The sequence below is a fragment of the Corvus moneduloides genome, chromosome 17, assembly GCF_009650955.1.
Source record: "Corvus moneduloides isolate bCorMon1 chromosome 17, bCorMon1.pri, whole genome shotgun sequence".
Taxonomy (NCBI): domain Eukaryota; kingdom Metazoa; phylum Chordata; class Aves; order Passeriformes; family Corvidae; genus Corvus; species Corvus moneduloides.
Window position 1 is genome coordinate 2,217,907 of NC_045492.1, and position 20,024 is coordinate 2,237,930.

At 51.8% G+C, this 20,024-nt stretch overlaps 1 protein-coding gene across 3 annotated transcripts in view; it reads right to left on the minus strand.

The window, feature by feature from the left end:
* RALY (RALY heterogeneous nuclear ribonucleoprotein) overlaps window positions 1-20,024 on the minus strand; it is a 118,269-nt gene that overhangs the window by 69,699 nt on the left and 28,546 nt on the right. For all 3 annotated transcript variants that reach the window (XM_032126833.1, XM_032126832.1, XM_032126834.1), the window contains exon 2: window positions 6,893-6,977. The gene's annotated coding sequence lies outside the window, so the exon portion shown is untranslated. The remainder of the gene's footprint in view (window positions 1-6,892; window positions 6,978-20,024) is intronic.

Consider the following 20,024-nt stretch of genomic DNA (forward strand, 5'->3'; position numbering starts at 1 on the left):
AAGCCCTGCAGCCCATTCCCTGAATCACCTGGGATAGTGGAAGGTGTCCCGGCCGTGGCAGGGGTGGAATGAGAGGAGCTTTAAGCTCCCTTCCAACCCAAACCATTCTGGGATTCTGTGAAATGATTACAGGAATATTTTCAGGCCCTTCAAGCCACAGGGGAAAAGAAAGAATCGGCCAAGTCTGGCTCACACCTGCCTTTAAAGCAGCTTTCTTTGAAATGAACAGGCTGCCTCAGTGCTAAGAAGATTATAAGCAGAGACACCTCTGCCAGAGGAGGGAAGAAGGAATAATAAAGGCATTCAAAGCTGTGACAAGCAAATGGGGGAAAAAAAAAAAAAGAATGAAGCAGACTTTTTGGATCTAGGTACAAGGAAGATCAAGGCACAGACAGTGACAGGCAAAGTCGGACAAGGAACAGATTCAGAACATCTCTGTGGGGCTGAGCCACCCAGCCCAGAGAAGCACAGGGACTCTGCTGAGCCCCAGCGGACACTGAGCAGGCAGGGAAGGCTTGGAGGGAAAGTAGGGCAAGAAGTGATGGATAATTAACAACAGCAGAGAAAGCTCAGTGGCCCACAAACCTCTCCCTGCCCTGACAAACTTCTCCTTGGCTTCAGACCAGAACTGTGGGAAGCTGAGGGATGGTTCATTGCACGCCACTCCTAACAGGCAGCAGAGACAGGCTCAGGGAAGCTGTGATGTAAAGAGAGGGGAAAGGAGGGGGGTTCTTCTGGCTCTCCACAACTCCCTGGGCTCTGCTCCCAGGAAACAAGGGACAGGACAAGAGAAAAAGGCCTCAAGTTGTGCCAGGGGGGATTCAGATTGGATATGGGGGGAAATTTCTTCATTAAAAGGGTGGTCAGGCATCAGAAGAGGCTGCCCAGGGCAGTGGTGGAGTCAACCATCCATGGAAGTATCCAAAAAACATGTGGATGTGGCACTTGGGGACATGGTTAGTGATGAGCTTGGCAGTGCTGAGTTAAGGGTTGAACTTGATGATCTTGGAGGTCCTTTCCCACCGTAATGATTCCAAGATTCTCTGGGGAGACAACCCATGGAAGGTGAACAGGGTGCAGGTGTCCTGGCTCCACACAGCACAGCAAAGCCAGGCTTTTAGGGATAAGTGTGGGGGAATGGAACAAGGTTTGATTACAAGGCTTTTCCCCCAGTACAACAGGAAAAACAGGCAAGAGACCAAGGCTGCCCTGGTCCCTTTGCATCTCTCCCCTGGGAAGGGGGGTGGGAACAGCCCACGATCAAGTGTTTGTCCCAAAGAATCATGGAATGTCCTGAGCTGGGAGGGACCCACAGGATCATCCAGCCCAGCTCCTGGCCCTGCACAGACACCCCAACAACCCCAGCCTGGGCATCCCTGGCAGCGCTGTCCAAACGCTCCTGGAGCTCTGGCAGCCTCGGGGCCGTGCCCATTCCCTGGGGAGCCTCTACAGAGTTCACCTACCAGAGGAAAGCTGGGGACCCACATCAGTCCTCCGAGCTTGCCCAGCACATCCCAAGGCCAGCCCCACTGATCCACTGACCCTGTTTTTCCAATGGAACCTCCACTCTCAGGAAGAAACTAAAAAGAAAGGATTTTAGCAGAAAAAAACCCCAACACCCTACCTCAGACAGCTCATCATAAACACAGGGCTTGTGGCATCATCTCCCATCCTCTGGATGGCACAGCCCAACCTCTCCAGGCAGCACAAGGTCCCTGAGGCTTCCCCACATCTTTTGTCACAGCACTGCCTGTGAAAGGTCAGTGCCTCACGGAAGCAGCACATCTAATGATGAAATGGCAAAATAAGCAACTTTTTGGCTCATTTCCTGAAATCTCCAGTTCAGGCCGAGCTGGAAGCAAATCTCAGGCCTGGATTCCTACAGATGAAGGACTGTGGCCACCTCACTGTTTACCTTTTCTGCATTTCCTGCTAACCCTTATTTGTCTCCTTAAAAAAACCCCTAAAATCCATGCTCACACATCGTGTCTGATGCATCTTCCAAGGCCAGAGCCATCATATCCCATCCAGCACACATCAATACACCCTTGTAAGGGGAAGCTGAGAAAAGACGTGCAGGGAGATCTATTTTTGTACCTTCGTTTTAAGGCACCCCTTTGACTCCCTCCTTTCTGACTCACATTCCAGCTCCAGAACTCAGGAATGCAGCCAGAAAGCTGCACCCAGTCAGGAGAGGATGCTCTGCCACTTCACTTTCACCCAAAGTTTGAGCACAGCCATGGCAGAAGAAGGGACTCGTGCTATCATCTGTCTGGTGTTTGCACAAGCAGTTATTTGGGAAAAGATTTTACATTTTTCATTCACGCACTACCTTAAGCTGAATTAACCTCCAAGTCTTGAGAAGCTCTGAGAAACAGATGATTTCGAAAAGGAAATCCAGGAGTGAAAAAGGAAAACCAAAAATCCCCCAGTCAGATAATTTAAATCGATATCATATTTCAATAAGATCAAGATTTGCAGAAAACTGAGTGTTCATTATGATCCGCTTGCTCAGCTCTTCAAAGAATCAAACATTTGGGTTGATCACAGAAAACCATCTCAGCTCTAGAGATGAATCATTGGATAGGTGTTATTTTAACCCATGGCTTTCTTTGAGCATAGCTTTGCCTGAATGTACAGGTTTACAGTTCCACATGTGCTCGAGTTTCTGTGCTTTCTCCAGGTTTTCCATCCCAAAGCAGGTGTGGTGCAAAGCACTGCATTGTGTTTGCTGGGGGAACTCATGTCTGAGGAATCAAACATGATTCTGCTGATTTTCTGTTCAGCCTTACATCCCTTAAATAACACCCAGTACTCTGCTCTTCCCAGATTCCTGTTGAGCCACACAACCTTCCACTCACCATCAAGGTCCTGAGCAGGAGGGTCCTGTCCTGCATCCATCACCTGGCATCTCTCCTATTGCCTGGGAAGAGCAGCTGAGAGCTTCAGGCAGTTCATTTGCAGTTCATTTGCTTATTTCCAAGCCCCAGTAAGCCCAGGGACAGAGCCACAAGGGTGTTTGTAATGGGTTAATTAGCAGCTCCTCTTCCCTCACTCATCCAGTGTCCCGCTCCTAAGGCTTCAGCATCAAAAATGGCAGCTCAGTGTGTCAGGACTTGGCTCTCACTGGAAAACCTGATCCTTGCTGAGACTGCCTGGGTCCCAGCTCCCAGCCAGCCCAGCTCAGCTCCCCCAGGCAGTGGGGGCACAGGGAGGGGATGGCTCCACCCCTGGACAACACTCAGAGCTGAGCCTGCAGACCCCACTCCTGGTGTGTGGGAACACTAAATGACCCCTAATCATCCTCAAACAAAACAACCCCTCATGCTGGGAGCGTCCAAGGCTAGCTTGGAGGGGGCTTGGAGCAGCCTGGGACAGTGGAAGGTGTCCCTGCCCATGGCAGGGGTGGCACTGGATGGGCTTTAAGGTCCCTTCCACACCAAGCCATTGTGGGATTCTGCGCTTTGCTTTCACTACAGACTGTGCCAAGAACATCCCAAAACTCACCTGCTTCCCTGCAGAGAGTGGTCAGGGACCGGCATCTCTGTGTGAGGAGAGCTCTCCTCCCACCCTGCCTTTGCCAGGTGGGCTCCACAGCTCACTCCCACAGGACAAGAGTGAACCTGTCCCAGCCAAAACCTCTCCCAGACCCTTGGGAACATCCTCCAGCCAACCACGCCCGAGTACTGCACGAGCCATGAGAGCATTCCCAGCACAGACAAGGGCAGTCCTTCCAGGGAGCCTACTCAGAATGTGAGCTTTAACTGTGTCTGTGAATTTTTTTACAGCAGATAAAGACTGGGGAGAGTGTGTTTTGGGGGGAATTTCTGCTCATGTCCTCCACAGCCTGATGGTTTCTGATGGTTCACGACACCTGTGGGGCCTCTGGAATGAGTTCCAACCTGAGTGATCCAACCACCCATCCCTTGACAGAGGCACCTTAGGCACAGAGGGGAACTCAATCCCAGAGTTTGGCTTTTTTTTGGGCTTGACCACGAGCCCTGTAAGGGTCACGTCCTGCAGCCCTTCCCAGCTCCTGCCCCCACCGGGTTCCAGGATCTGCAACCTCCTCCTGACCTGGTGCTCTCCAAATTAAGAACCTGTTACATCGCTTCCTTCCTTGGCCCACGGGGTGCTAAGAAGGTCACACAGCTCATAGCTTAAAGGGCCGCCAGGGCCCCCCTAATCCTGGCAGGACAGGAACTGCCCGAGCTGGTAACGACCTGAGCAGGTGATTAGAGTCTGGATTTATCTGTGCTCAGAGCCCTGCTGGCCCCCTCCACCCTGGGCTTCTTCTGAGACAGCCAGGAAATTTCAGCCATCCCGTTTTTGCTGAGCCACCTAAGGATGCTCTGTGTCCTCTCATTACGGGGCACTCCCAGCCCTGTAAGGATGGACTCAGTACCAGCTATTTCCAACAATTTCCCTGCATTCCTGGAGTAATGGGCATTTTCATCAGCCTTCCTTGTTCTCCAGTCGCTCTCTGTGTTCTTCTCCCATTGCCTGAATGACAGATATTTCCCCACTGATATATTTCCCAAGGAACAGGGAGCTCTGCAGCTCCTTCTGGAATCAACCTTTATTCTGTGTGCCATCAGTAAGTGCAGGCAGAAGTGAAAAATGAAAGAGCAACTGATCAGCCAGCAGTGTTCAGGGGCTCAGGAGTCCTGAGAAAGGGAAGAACTTGTTGGATAAAAGACTTCCTCCCCTTACAGCAAGTACCTTGTACAAAAAGAAGGGTCCACACTTTAAAACTCTAGTGGATATGCCAACAGCCAAAACAAAACTTGGAAAAATTTCTTGCAGTGTTCTTAATAAAAGTATCTTCGAAGTAAAAAACATGTATTTCTTCAATGCTGCCAAATCCTGCAATTTCATTTGCTGAGTTAAATTCTGGTCTATGGAATTAGGGCACAGGAGCTGTCTTAGTCATGCACAAAAGGGTTTTTTAGCCAGGTCATTTATTCAACATATCTGTGTGCCAGAATATTTTGTGTCAAAATATCCTTCCTACCACCACGGGCAGGTACACTAAGCTGGAACAGAAAATGGTTTTGGACAAATCTGATGAAACCCAAGTTCCCTTTCTCCCTCAATTGCCTCATTTTGATTTGAAGAAGTTCAGGTGAATCTTTTCCCTGCTGTTATTTGGAGTTTCCTGGATTAGATTTCCAACTAAGATCCTTATTTACTGTGTGTGGTATCTCTGGGGGTCCATCACACAACAGCAGAGCTCCTGCCTCTGTGATAAGAACTTTTATCTGATCACATTTATTTTTCCTTTCTTCTCTGCAAGTTCCAAAGTAAAACTCCAACCGTGATACCAATTAAAATGTGAGTTCTGCAAACCCTGCTGAACTGGAAACTGAGAACCTCGTCCCTGGAAGTGCCCAAGGCCAGCTTGGAGGGGGCTTGGAGCAAGCTGGGATAGTGGAAGGTGTCCCTGTTCATGGCAGGGGGTGGAACTGGATGGTTTTTAAGATCCCTTCCTTAACCACCCTGTTAATCTGTAATTTCTGCTTTAATCCATCTGCCCAGGAACTGGAAGAGAAAATCCACTGCTGAAAACTTTACACTGCTGCATCTTCCTGCCATGAATTGAGCACAGAACGAGGACACCCTGAAATCTTTACCCTCTGCTGAAGCAAACTCGAGGTTTTACTCCCTGCTAATCCATTCTCACCTCAACAAAACTCCCAGCAGAGCAGGCAGAGCCCTCCCAGCTCCAGCCCTCCCTGACCTCACTGCTCAGGAAGCACAGCAAGTTTCCAACAGCCACAGTCATTCCCAGGCCAGCATTTCCCAACCCTTAGGTCATGCTGCCACTGGACCTGTTCCTAAATCCCTTCCCATCCCTCCATAAAACCTCTTCTTCACAGAGGTGCTTTCAGCTCAGCCCCCCTGGCCAAGCTAGGTCTGGGGGATGTTAAACTCATGTCCTGACAGTCTGCTGGCATTTGGAGTTGGTTATCTTCCTAAACTGTGGCCTGAGGACACCCCCGTACCCTTTGGGGATGAGGAACTCCTCCGTCCTGGCCTGAGCACTGACAAACACAGTCCCAGCGTGCTGGTGCTCCAGGAAATACCACGGGAATGTTTCCTCCCAGCCCATGTCCCAGGGGCTGCCTGCTCTGCTCCCCCTGTGCAGAGGCAGCACCAGAGGTTTGACCAAACTCTGGGCACACCCAGCCCCCACACACCAGCTCTGCACCTCGCCTGCCCCAAGCACAGCGTTCCCCACGGGCAGCACTTCCACCCCCTTGCTCTGGGATGTGCACAGGGGAGTCAGGAGCAGAGTCCACCTCCAGCTTACTCACAAGTCATTCTTGTTTTCACCTCCACCATGACAAACTGCAGACAGAACTTTGAGAAGCACCACAAGCAGTGAATCTAAAATGCAGACATGCCCAAACCCGTGTCCAGAACAACCCACAGGGTGTAATAACAGACTCACAGAACCATAGAATTAGGCTGGGACAGACCTTTGAGATCACTGGGTCCAGCCTCTGACCCAACACCACCTTGTCAACCAGACCGTGGCACTGGGTGCCACATCCAGACTTTCCCGGGACACCTCCAGGGGTGGGGACTCCACCACCTGCCTGCGGTTAAAGTGCTCCCGATTCCATCCCCAACAGCACCAGGGACAGGGGCAGGTGCTCAGCAAATCCATCAACCTCTGACTCCCTGAACACCCACACCAGGCCAGGGGGAGGGAAAATCAGCCTCTCTCAGCAGCCTCCAAGGGAGGAATCCTCAGACCGATCCCAGAACGAAAGCAGCTGTACCTCTCCTGCCCCAAATCCCACTGCTGAGTCCCACAGCTGGGAATCACAGGCATCTCCCCCACCACTCCTCACATCCAAGAGCACACGGAGACACGGTCACTCACCAGGGCTGGCTGGGCACTTGGGCTTTGTCGCTCTCCCCGTTCCCAGAGCGGGAGCAGGCGCAGCTCCTCTCTGTGCTTCTTCACCCTGCAGGAAGCAGGACATGGAAGGAGGGTAAGCAGATAATCCACGACTTTCTGTGAGGGTGTGCAGTGCCGGAAAGCAAAGCTGCTGCTGTCTGCAAGGATCAGAGCCGGGACTTTCTGAGCTAAGACGCTGAGCTGCTTAGCACGGAGCTGGAAGCGGAGCAGACAGAGGTGGTTATGTTCCCAGGGCTGAGCACTGGGGGGGTGGTTCAGGCTGGCTCAGGCACCAGAAATCCCACAAAAACTGCTTCATCAGGTTAATGCTGGCAGAGAACAAGGATAGAGGCAGGCAGGGATTTTTGGTCACGATGGCTGGGATTTGCTCAGGGAAAAACCAGAGTTTCTTCAAAGTGAAATATCCCAGAGCAAAACTTTTTCATAGTTTTGTTTATTTATTTATTTAATATTTGGAAAATGTGCTTTTGAAACTGAAGATTTTACTTTGGGTTGGGCCAACTTGAAACTATTCCTTGATGGAATTGAAATGTTGTGCTTTAAATCAGTTCCCCTGCATCCCCCGAGATGCCCCGAATCCTCCTGGAACTTCAAATTAAGGTGTTTTCCTTTCCCTGCCATGGCTGACATACCTGGCTGACCTGCCCAGCATGAGAGATGTGCCAGGTGGGACCATACCCAGGATTGAGAAGTGGAAACTGCAGGACTTTCTAAGGCATTTCTTGACTGGGTCACCCTCAGCACCCCCAGGCAGAAGCTCCTGGAGCAGCAGTGTTGGTCCAGACAGGGTGTCCAGTGCTGCTCCTCACAGGGAAGGGTGCAGAGCATGGATGCTCAGCCCTTTGTGCCCCTAAGGATGTTAAGTTACACCTGGGTGAGGCCTAAGAAGTTGACTGATAACCTGGAGTGAAAGCAGCCAAGAGGTGCCACAGTAAAACCTCACCAAGAGCAAAATCAAGGGAGTTGAAAAAAGGACATCTTCCACTATCCCAGACTGCTCCAAGCCCCAGTGTCCAGCCTGGCCTTGGGCACTGCCAGGGATCCAGGGGCAGCCACAGCTGCTCTGGGCACCCTGTGCCAGGGCCTAATCTCTAACCTAAATCTACTCTCCTTCAGTTTAAGGCCATTCCCTGCTCTTACACTGAATTCCCCTTTACTGTGCAAGTCCTATGGAATTCGGGCAGCAAAAGCAGCTGAGCCCAGCCCTTGCAAGGCTGGAGTTGATCCATCGAGTGCCCCATCCCATGATTTTTGTAGAATTACTTCAACCCACAATGCAAAAGTGAAGGAGAATGGAGGCAAGCACTCTGCCAAAACACAGCATCTTTTGAACAAAGTAACTGCACTGAAATGTGCTGGTTTATTTTCACTCTGGGCTCCCCAAGCCTTTCCCTTCTCCCCCTGAATGATAACGGGCATAAAAATTAAACAGAAGTTCTCCAAGAGCAAATGAAACGCACTGAAGGGCAATAAATCACGGGGCTGGATGGCATTCCGAGGGAGCTGGGGGAGGGAAGAAGGGATGGAACAGTGCAGATACTGACTAAGATTTATCACAGACCCTTCAGAACCCAGGACTCATCCCTGGGGCAGGGACTCCACACACTGGGCTAAACTTCGATGGAGCAGCAAAGGGAACGTGCCCAGCACAGCCGTGGGGTTGGAGTGTAGTGTCCAACACAGCACAGTGAGTGTCACCCCAGCATCACACCCTGACAAAAACACCTCCTCACCTCCCTAAAGCCACGATTCCATACCCACTGCTGAGGGCAGAGACTTGTAAGAAGATGGGTTTTTTGGGGGGGGGGTTTCCAAGAAGTGCCCTTCCTGCTCAGCCAAAGGGCTGCAGGATGGACACATGGGGCCAGGGCTGCCTCTCTCCCTCCCCTGGGCTGTGCCACTGACACCAGGATCAACTGGGGACTCCAGGAAAAGGAAAGAGCAAAAGTAAATCCCAGTGCTGGAGCGGCATCCAGACACCTCCGAGCAGCAGCTATCCCACATGGAATGCTCTGGCATCTGACCTGGGATCCTGCCATCAGCACTTCCAGCCACCTGAAAACACTCCCAGGGCATCACACACAAGCCCACTGTTCTGGAAACACCAGGAATCAGCACTGATTTTCTTCTAGCAAACAAGCTCACCTTTAATTTCGCAGGCACCTCCTACTTCGTTAAAGATCTTGCTCTCCAGGGATTTGCTCCTCAGCTGGGGCAGGAGATGGAAGACACGAAATGCCATTTAGTTGGGGATAAAGCTCCATCTTTGCAGTGCCTATCATAATTATGTGTCATTTAAGAACAAGTGTGGAGCAGGTGTGAGATGGCACCAGCTCTGCATGTCCATAAAAAAGGCTGACACCAGCAGTGTGCCTCAGAGAGAATCAGGTGGTGCAACTTCCAAACTCCTGTTCCCTTTGGGTTCTCTCTTGGTCTCTCCCCTCAAACTTCTCTGACAAATTGACTTTTGAAACGGGTAAAGAGAAATGGCATCTCAGGGAAGCCAAGGGGTTTGAAAGGAAGAGAATGGCCCCTGAAATGGTCCCAGCAATGGTCCCTGAAATTGTGGGGCAGGGCTGGTGCTGGAGTCAAGGAGGGAGAAGGGAAAATCATCAGCACAGCCAAGGTTCAGGTGATCCTGATACCCAACCTAAACCTCCCTGACACGGCTCCAGCCATTCCCTGGGGTCCTGTCCCTCATCAAGAGACATCAAGGTGCTGATGTCTGCCTTGGGAGCTGAGTCAGGTGGGAGAGGGTTTCTGCTCTCCCTCGGGTCTCCCAGCCCCTCTCTCTGTGCTCCAGCACCAGGAGGAGCAATGTGATAAATCCCTTTAATGCTCAGGGTTTCAGATGACCTGCAGAGAGCAGAGTCAAAGAAGGGCAAGGAGAGCTTATGGATGCATTATGCTCCTCGATGTAAGGAAAGGGAAACCTGGAGTTCATCTTCTGAGCTGCTGGGGAGTCTCCAATGGAGTTCAAGGCAGCTCAGTGGGCTCAAGCCTTCCCAAAACAGCTTCTGTGGGTGAGGCTTTTCCATCTGAAGAAGCCCCAAATCAGAATCCTCACATGTGTCCCTCTGCGCTGAGAACTTCTCCAGCTTTCCATGTGAGCTGGGAGCTTGGATCTGATAGTGCCCCAGCCTGGGCAAAAACCCAGGGGGTGAGCATGACCCCTGAGCACTGGGAGACACTGGGAGAGACTGGCAGGAATCCTGGAGAAACCAAACCATTTGACTTCACGCCAAAGGTAGAGCGGCTCAGCTGGAAGCTTGAGTGTTCCTCCTGGGAAAGAGAGGCCTGAAGCATCAGAGCAGAGGTCCCTGCCCTTTGTGCTTCTCCAGATGTTATCTGTAACACCGTGGATTTATTGAAATCTATTTTTCTAACAAGTACCTTTTCTGCACCTCCTCCCATGGGAGACAAAAGAAGGAGGAGCCCCGTTTAATTGATGCACTTTAATTAACTGCCTGTCCTGTCAAAGCCCTGCTCCTGTATTCTGATGCAAATTCACAGCCTTTCACTGTAAGCAAGATCTCAGTTTGGCTCCAGTCTTAAGTGATCTTTAATGTCACATTTTCTCCCCAGTGGATCCATACTCACAGAATCACAGCACGGTTTGGGTTGGAAGGGACCTTGAAAATGTCTCGTTCCAACTCCCTGCTATGGGCAGGCTGCTTAGATCCTTCAATTATCACTTCTCTGCTCACCCCACCTTGGGCTGGGCTTCTTTAGCCCCTGAGCACATCAGACACTTTTCCTGACCGACCTCTTCGGCCAGGATGCTGCTCGGGAACTGTGCTGGGAGCTGGCTCTGCTCCCACCTGTCTCACACTGTCCTGCTCCAAGAGCCTGGCTGGGAGCAGGATGTGCCTTGCATGAGGCAAACAGGAGCATCTTCTGTAAGGGAGATATGAAACCCTAAACCACGTCCCAGGCAGGGAGCAGGGACAGGTTTTCCTGTTTCACTTCAAAGGGGCAAAGACACAACTCCCCATTGTCCCTAATTTTATGTCTTGATGTCTCCACCTTCTGCCTGTGAATTCTCTCCTGCTGTCAGAAGGTCACCAGGCCAGCTGCAAAGACATTTTACACACCCTGGCTAATCCAGAGGCACCTGGCTGCATCCTCCCACCAGCAAAATGCTGACAACAGAACTTATTAGTGGGCAGCAGGACTGTGGGTGGGTGACAGCACTGGCCTTTACTGTACCAGCCAAAAATTCAAGGGATTCAGGAGCAGCTCATCTCATGGCTCTTCCCCAGACTCCTTTCATGACCTTGGGCTCCAGCTCTGTGCTCATCTCTCCCCACTGAGGCTGATAACATTTCCCAGATGTTGCCATGCCAGTAAATTAATTTATGGTGAGGAAATAATTCATTAGGATGGGCACAAAGGTCCACTAAGAATAAAAATGTAACCTGGTCAAGCTTTTTACTAGACTTGTGCATTAGCTGGATATTCCCAATATTCTCACAATGTCTGGGCTGAGCACGTTGAGTGGAACAGGGTGCCCAGAGAAGCTGTGGCTGCCCCTGGATCCCTGGCAGTGTCCAAGGCCAGGTTGGACAGGGCTTGGAGCAACCTGGGATAGTGGAAGGTGTCCCTGCCCATGGCTGGGGGTGGGATGGGATGAGTTTGAAGGGCCCTTCCAAACCAACTCATTCCCTGACTGTAGAAATGCCCAGGGCCAGGGGTGCTCTGCAGCAGGAGGCAGGTCAGGAGGGGGTTAACCTCTCCTCACTCAGCTGCTGTTGTCATGACACTGATGAAATCCACCACTGGAGAATGGTCTATGGACCACCATTCGTTCTGAAATCAACTGAGGGGTGGCACAGTGCCCTCCCTGTCCCAGACAGAGCACAGGCATCCCCTGGAGCCCAGCTGCTTTCCCTGCATCCCTCCCCAGCACTGACGCCGCCTGTGAAGCACCGTGCCAGCCCCGGACACCCCCACAGCTCCTGGGGAGCTGGGACAACCCCAGCTTGGACAGGGAATGAAAAACATCTCGACATCCCCAGCCAGACAGCTTTTCCTGTCTATAAAACATGAAGGGGGGCTCAGTGAGCAGGGCAGTGCCTGCTGAATCCCAGCACACCGGGACACCCCGGAGAAACATGGGAGAGGAAGGAGAAGCCCTGAGCAGCCTGTCAGAACTTCAGCAGTGGGGATAATTGGTTTGTACACATTCCTCTCACACCCAATTACCAGCTCGGTTTGGTGTTTGATTGTACACGACTCTGGTCCAGCAGAGCTGCTGCTGTTTCCATTCCTGCACACATCACCCAGTCCCTAAATCATTTTTAATAGCTCCTCTCCTCGCGTGCCCTTCCGGCTCATTCCAGCCCCATCAGCACGAGGCAGGTTGCAGATATGGAGGAGCTGACATTTCTCTTTTGAGTAATTTGCAGTGGATTTCTTGCCCGTTTGATGTAGTCATTTTGTTCTCGGCGCTGATGTGACATTAATTATTGTTAAATATTCTTATCTGTTACACACAGTTCTGTTTAGATAAAGGTCAGTGCGTGAACCCCTGACAGTGCTCGTTGCTGCCATGCTCCAAAGCCAATTTGTCATCCTCTCCCTTCAATACCTTCATCTTGGTTTCAGTTCATTTTTCCATTAATTCAGGCACAGTAGAGAGTCATTAAAAAATGCAAAAACTCTCAGCTGTTCAGCTCAGCACTCGGACAGAGAATTATGAGCCGGGGGAGCACCAGTTGCACAGGGAGGGCAGGGAATAACACCCAGGAAAATCCAGCAGCAGCCTCTTTTAAGGAACTGTATGGCTGCCCCCCAAAATCTGTACATAGTTCTGGTTTAATGAAAATCAGCCAAGCCTTGTGCAGCACACGGTGCCTTCTGCCAGCCTGGTGTGCAGTGGGATAACAGCACAATCCTGAGGTCCTGGCACAGGGTGCCCAGAGCAGCTGTGGCTGCCCCTGGATCCCTGGCAGTGTCCAAGGCCAGGTTGGACACTGGGGCTTGGAGCAACCTGGGATAGTGGAAGGTGTCCCTGCCCATGGCAGGGGGTGGCACTGGATGGACTTTAAGGCCCCTCCAACCCCAGCCATCCTGGGGTTTCTGATTCTCTGCTAAGTCCACACCACCCTCTCTTGGCAGAGGACAAGAAGCGCAAAGCTCAAGCTGTCAAAATCTCCCAGAACAGAAGCACCACCCAGCAGTGATCCATCTTCCCAGAGACCTGAGGAGCAGCTGGGCCTGCTTATGGTGACCAAAACCAGCACCAGCATCTACTCTGTCTTGCTTTTTATCTGTCTGACCAAATAATTACCCTCTGCCACCCTGAGGTGTCACTTCCCACCACATCACCTGCAAGGTGGGGATGGGAATGCAGGGACAGCCTTGCTGGGACTCACTCCAGCACCCCTGGTCCCTGCCTGCCTTGGGACCCCTTGATGAGCCAAACTTGCATCTCCACAGCCATTCAGGAGTAGGGGTGCTGAGGCTTTTCCAGCAGCCCGTGCCCTCACATGGCTCTCCCTAGGGACAGGTCATACAATCCCACAGGGACACGCGTCAGCAGGGCACAAACAACAGAGCTCAGGCCAGCCAGGCTGGCACAGCTGGCAGCAGGAACAATCCCAGCTCAGCTTACAGCACAGGGAGCAGGGCTGGCAGCCCCGGTGCTGGGCAGACCTGTGCTACTGCCCAGCTGCAGCTCCCGGGCTTTTGTGCTCCATCCAAAGTGCTCCAGCACATCCGGAACCCACAAAGAGCCTGAATCCCACCCAGGGAGCCCTGCACACACTTCAGCTGAAGTCCAGGCCTAAGGGAGCGTCTGAGAGAGCCCTTCAGAGCACAGCCAGGAAGGAGAGGGCATGGAGAGCAGCTAAGCCCTCAAGCCAACCAAGACAGTGACAAGGGGCAGGGTGAAGATACTCACGAGGCTCCAAATCCAGGACTAAGTTAATCCAAGGGCTCTGCACAAGCAGAGAAGGATGCTAAGGTGGATTCAGCATGACTGAAGTACCACACCATGAATCGTGTGCTCATCCCAGCACTTGGCAAATGAAAGAACATTTGAACCTTTATTCAAAGTTACATTTAATTTTGCATTGTGCTAAATCATTCTGTACTTCTAAATAAAAGAGAATAAACTCCCAAACTTATCCCCCTCTCAGTGAAACACAAAGAAATTGTGCAATGTGCTGGATGTAATCGAGTGTGGGGTTTTCTTCCTTCACTTGGAATCACAGAATCATTAAAGCCGAAAAGGACCTCTAAGATAATTAAGTCCAACAATGCCAAGCCCACCACTAACCCACGTCCCTAAGCCCCATACCCACATGTTTTTTGAACACTTCCAGGGATGGTGATTCCACCACTGCCCTGGGCACTGTGTTCCAGGGCTTGCCCACCCTTTCTGGGAAGACATTTTCCCTAATCTCCAACCTAAACCTCCCCTCGCACAACCTGAGGCCGTTTCCTCTCATCCTGTCCCTTGTCACCTGGGAGCAGAGACCAACCTGGCTGCACCTCCTGTCAGGGAGTTGGAGAGTGCGAGAAGGTCCCCCCTGAGCCTCCTTTTCTCCACACTAAACAACCATCTTATTTATCAGAACCATAAATAAACTCCCAGACAAAGGGACATTCACATCCCAGGTCCTCACTTGCACCAGTGCCAGTGGGAAGCAGCAGCACTGCCCCCCTCCCCTCTGCTAAATTGAGAGCAGGGAAGCGTGAGAGCTGGCTTCACATGTTGTTGGGAGAGGTATGAGACACCGCAGGTCCTCTCCAGCCTTGGGGACGGAGTGTCCTGAGGCTAAAAATACAGAGACAAGCCAAAAAGTCAAGGCTAGCAAGAGGCATTAACAGAGCCTGTTTATTTCTGTAGCCAGTGAGCATCCAGAGAGAGCCCGAGCCCCCGGCACTTGCTGCCTGCGTGACGGACAGGCTGCTGCAGCTGGAGGAGTCTGGTTTCTCCTGCACACACAGGGCTTCCCTCCCTGTCCCCTGCCCCCAGGGCAGCCTCACACCTTGCTTGCCATTCTTTTTAGCTGCTGCACAAAGCAGGGTAACGTGCAGGAGCAGAGGGACAAGGCGAACGATGGAAAGCACGGCCCTGGTGCAGGCTCTTGCCTTGCAACCACCACAGGGAGTCAGGATCCAAGTTTATCAAGGTTTGTGATCAAACCTGTCCAGAGTCAGTGGGATCCAAGATGGAAATCTCTCTACCAGCCTTTACCAGCAGCCTGGGTTGTGGTGGGACACATCCCACACCCGGAGCAGGACTGGGCTGCTCCCACCACACCTTCCCCAGGGCTCCTGCCCTGCACCATGCCCGGACACCGGCCACAGGTGGGGCCCGGCCCCTCCTCAGCCCAGGCCCAGAGGTCCAAGGAAAGTTTCCACTGCCAAAAGCAGTGGGATGCAACCTCACGGCTGGCAGTGGCAGACCTAAGCACAGGGATGCTCCTTGAGCCTGCTCCAGATGCAATCATCACAGAATCCCAGAATGGCTCAGGTTGGGAGGGACATTTAAGACCTCCAATCCCCTGCCATGGGCAGGGACACCTTCCACCATCCCAGGTTGCTCCAAGCCCTGTCCAACCTGGCCTTGGACACTGCCAGGGATCCAGGGGCAGCCACAGCTGCTCTGGGCACCCTGTTCCATGATGAGACCTGTCAGAGCTCAGCTCCTCTCACCTGGCATAAAAAAAACCCCATGTGACACCAGGATGGAGCCACTGGAACACCAAGGGAAGACCACAAGGAGCCTCTGGCATTGGCTACATGCCAGGCTGAGCCTCCCACACAGGGCTCTTCAATTCAATTTGCCTTCCTTCATTAACCACAATGGATTTACACCCAAACCAGAACTGAAAAAAATCAATTATCTGTCTCTTTAACCTCACTGCCATGTTATCATTCCCTCTGTCCCATGTTTGGCTCCCCTCTAATATCCTTTCTCGCAGGCCTGACAGAAATTTGGCACACTCGTCACGCTGTAGGACAAACTTCCAAGGTAAAGAAGGGACAACATCCCAGTTCCTTCTGCAAGAGTGATTTCAGCACTAACTACTGCAAAAATATGAATAGAAAACTCCACACTTGTAAGAGCAGCTGATCCCTCTGCAAACTGCACTCCAGTGCATGGATTAAGTTCTAGGTCCTGCTGTAGGAAACCGTGTCCTTCTGGCAGGAATGCTGCTGGAGCTCTTGGATAAGCAGGTACTTGATTTTCAAGGCTGATGATAGAGGAACCTCACGGGAAAAGAGGATCCAAATTTTAGCTATCAGGCTCCCACCAGCAGATGCTGTTGGCTTCAGGTGCTGGTGCAGCACTGAGAGCCACAGAACAAACGATCTCCAATGTGGGTTAATTAATTTTTTGTGCTACTTTGGCCTCTGAGAGCACATCAGATGAGGTAGAGCTGGTCTGAAACTGAAGGGAAGGTGCTGTTGCTGCTGTATCATTGCTGAGCTTTGACACAAAACCCAGTAAATCCCAGTGCAGCAGCCACCTGGACCCTTGGTCACGGTGCACAGACCATGGTGCCTCGAAGCTCTGACCAGTTCCTCACCCTCATCATCACAGGTACCTCGAGAGCCTCCCCCCAAAGGAGCCAGTGATCCCAATGCAGTCACAGGACACTCCACATGGCCTGGGGACCTCCAGGGACGTCCCCACCACCCAGGCCCCACCCAGCTGGAGAGGGGGATGTTCATTCTGCACTGAACTGGGCGGTTTGTTGTACACAATCAGTTCCTTTTCTGTAATGGAATGGGTGGGTGAATCATTATGATTAGGCACAGTCGTTACATCCAGCACTTAATTAGATTTGTGTAATTAGAAATTCACTGAGTTATTTCACACAGTGGAAAACGTCCTGCCTGGGTGGAGTTACATGAGACAGCGACAGATTCCTCTGGAGCTTCCAGAGCTGACTGATAACCTGGAACAAATGACATCTCCAGTTTTGGGACCTCCACAAGGTGTGCCTAATGCTCAACATCAGGCTGATTTTGCATGGCTGAAAGGCAGAAATCAGGCAAAACCACATGGAAAAATATCATGACAGTTCCTATCAGTATTTTCTTCTCCTGCAAAGATATTCAAGTAGCACAATCAGGAGGCCAATGCTGCAGCCCCTGGTGCTGCACTGGAGCCCCAGACACCCAGCTGGGCTCACTGGGGTGGATGGGACCAGGAGATGGGATGTCCCCAAGTCACCACTCTGGCTTGGACACAGGAATGAAATATTCATGTACCAACGACAGAGAAAGTCACTGGGAAAAATCCTAAGGGATCAGAAGGCTTTGGCAGCAGGCCAGGCAGGCAGGCGGGGGTGCCTCCCCCACACAGACCCACATGACTCAGATCCAGCCCCACTGCTGCACCAGCTGAGGAGCATCAGTGGGAAGGATTGAGCAAGTTGGTTGCTCTTTTTGGGTTTTCCTGGAAAACAACAGCTGAGAGGTGATCCAGGCTGCTTTCCACAGGGGCAGGAGTCAGGTCAGACAGAAAATCAGCTGAGCTAAAAGAGAAACTGCCACACAGAGAAATCAGGGAATGGTTTGGGGTGGAAGGAAATTCAAAGACCATGGCATTCCAGCTCCCCTGCCATGGGCAGGGATTGCACCCATCAGAGCAGGATGCTCTGAGCCCCATCCAGCCTGGCCTGACCAGGTTGCAACCAGATGCTTTTACACTCCAGCCAGGGGGGGACACTGAACCCAAAGTCGTTTTAATTCACTTCAGGGCAGAAAAGCATCTTGTGGCATGGTCAGGAGCAGATCTGGACTCACCCTATGGCACCTGCAGCTTTGAAAAGCTCCCTGGGCATTTCCTCCTGTGATAGCTGTTGGCACAGCACTGCACCAGGCACCTGTAATGGGCTGAGAGCTCTCTGCACCCCACAGGAAAACACCAACAAGCACAAAACGTTCAGGGAAGCAGCAAGAAAATGCTCTCCTGAGAGACCTAAGCCTGATTTTTTTTTTCCATTAGACGATTTTTACAGATGGGGAAATGAAGCAAGAAGCAAGAAATGGCCCCCAGCCACAGAGTTATTTACTGGTAAGTGAACAGCCAGCTCTGCTATCAGATGTACACACAGCTGCATTACTACCCTGAGCAGTATCTGCACCTTAAGTAGCTTCTCCCACCCAAGCAGGGCTGTGTAGCACAGCCCCCATGGCCAGGCTGTGCTCAGGGACCAGGTGGCAGCCAAGGGGATGCTCCACACCTTCCCTTGGCTGGGTCAGGGGTGGCCAAAGGGCCACCAAGGAGCCTCTGAGAAGGGAACACCTGGAACACCTACACTGGCTCAAATCCAGCTGGGACAAGGTGCAGCAGGATTTGAAAAAAGCTGAAGAGAGAGAAAACAGCAGGTCTAAAAGTGGAGATAACCGATGCCCCAAAAATCATGGCTTGTCCTGAAGAGTTTTTTCCATGAAACTGCTTCTGGCAGGTGGGAAAAGGGGGAACCAGTTACACAAACAAGTGACTCATGAGGATAAGAGCATTTGATTAAGTGGCACTTTAAAGGAGGTCCTTCACAAACATCTGAAGAACCCTAATACATGCTTGCAGTCATGTCTGGAGCAAATTTTAACAAAATGTTTAACTGCACAACCAGGTGAGAGTCAGATTATACAGTAAAATCTGGTTTTCTTCCTCTTCCACAGCTTTCACCTAGGTTCGTGGTCCCTGCTCCTCAAATTTCTCCCAGTCCTGTTTGTGGGAATAACACTTTTCCTGCTCCCCTTCCAGCTGTCAGGCTACCATTGCTCAGTGACTGCAATCACAGCCCTGAGTGACTCTCAGGGACCCTCCAACTTCTCAGGTCAATCACAAACAGGCAGCAAAGCTGGAATTTCAAACATTGCTTGAAGCTGAACAGCTCGGAGAGCTCTTTACCAAAACCACTTGATGAACAAGTTTGGGAGAAACCTCCTCTCTGGAGCAGGGGCTGGTGCAGAGGAACCTGCATCCAACAGCAGCCTCTGAGTCCCTGGAGAGCTGCTCCCAGTGCATCATCCCAGCACACTTTGGGTTGGAAGGGACCTTCAAACCCATCCAGTGCCACCCCTGCCATGGGCAGGGACACCTTCCACTGTCCCAGCCTGCTCCAAGCCTCATCCAGCCTGGCCTTGGACACTTCCAGGGATCCAGGGGCAGCCACAGCTTCTCTGGGCACCCTGTGCCAGGGCCTCACAGCCCTCACAGTGAGGAATTTTTTTCTAATATCCAATTTAAAGCTACTCTCTCAGTTAGAAGCCATTCCCTTGTCCTGTCCCTCCAGGCCCTTGTCCAAAGTCCCTCTCCAGCTCTCTTGGAGCCCCTTTAGGCACTGGAAGTTTCTGAGGGCAATGGTCCTGTAATACTCCAAGAACAGGGCTAGAGTAGAGGGAATTAGGGCAAAAGTTCATTTTCACTTCACTTAAAAGCAAAAATCTTTCCATTTTAGTCCAAAACTACTCATTAAATCAGAACGGCAGATATTCTATCTGCAGCATCTACTGTGGGCATCCTTGCAGCTCCTCACCAGCTTCTGCAACTCAAAATTTGCACAAAAAGCCCAGGACCTGCTTACCACGCCCCTCAGCTCCCTGGCAGATGATGCAGGTGGTTGGGATTAAGGGATGGGATGTGAATCCTTGGTCACACAGTGGCTCCAAATCCAGCTCTGCACCTGCATCCCAACACAGTTCTCCTGAGCTCCATGATAGAGCAGTTCTGACAAAAAGGGACCTTTGGAGGTCCCTTCTTACCCCATTGTCCCCAGCACAGTGCAAGGGACCTGATGGGTCAGCTGGGGTCAGCAAAGCCACGAGGCAGCTGGAGCTGTCCCCTGCTGGCTCAGCAGCTCTGCAGGGCCCTCCTGGCTCACTTTACTGCTGGACACTCGTGGCTGCTCCTGGCCCAGACAGAGGGAGGCAGGTGGGTGCACAGAGGGAACGGCCTGAGAACACCCCCAAAGGTTTTGGAGAGGGTCTCCCTTAGGCAGCAGCCCAACACGGGCTTCTCCCCTGTCCCAAGTACCTACCAACACTGTGAAAGATCTAACCTAGGTCCTGAGCTCCTTCCTTTGCCAAAGCAGCTTGGACCAGCCCCAGCACCTTCCCC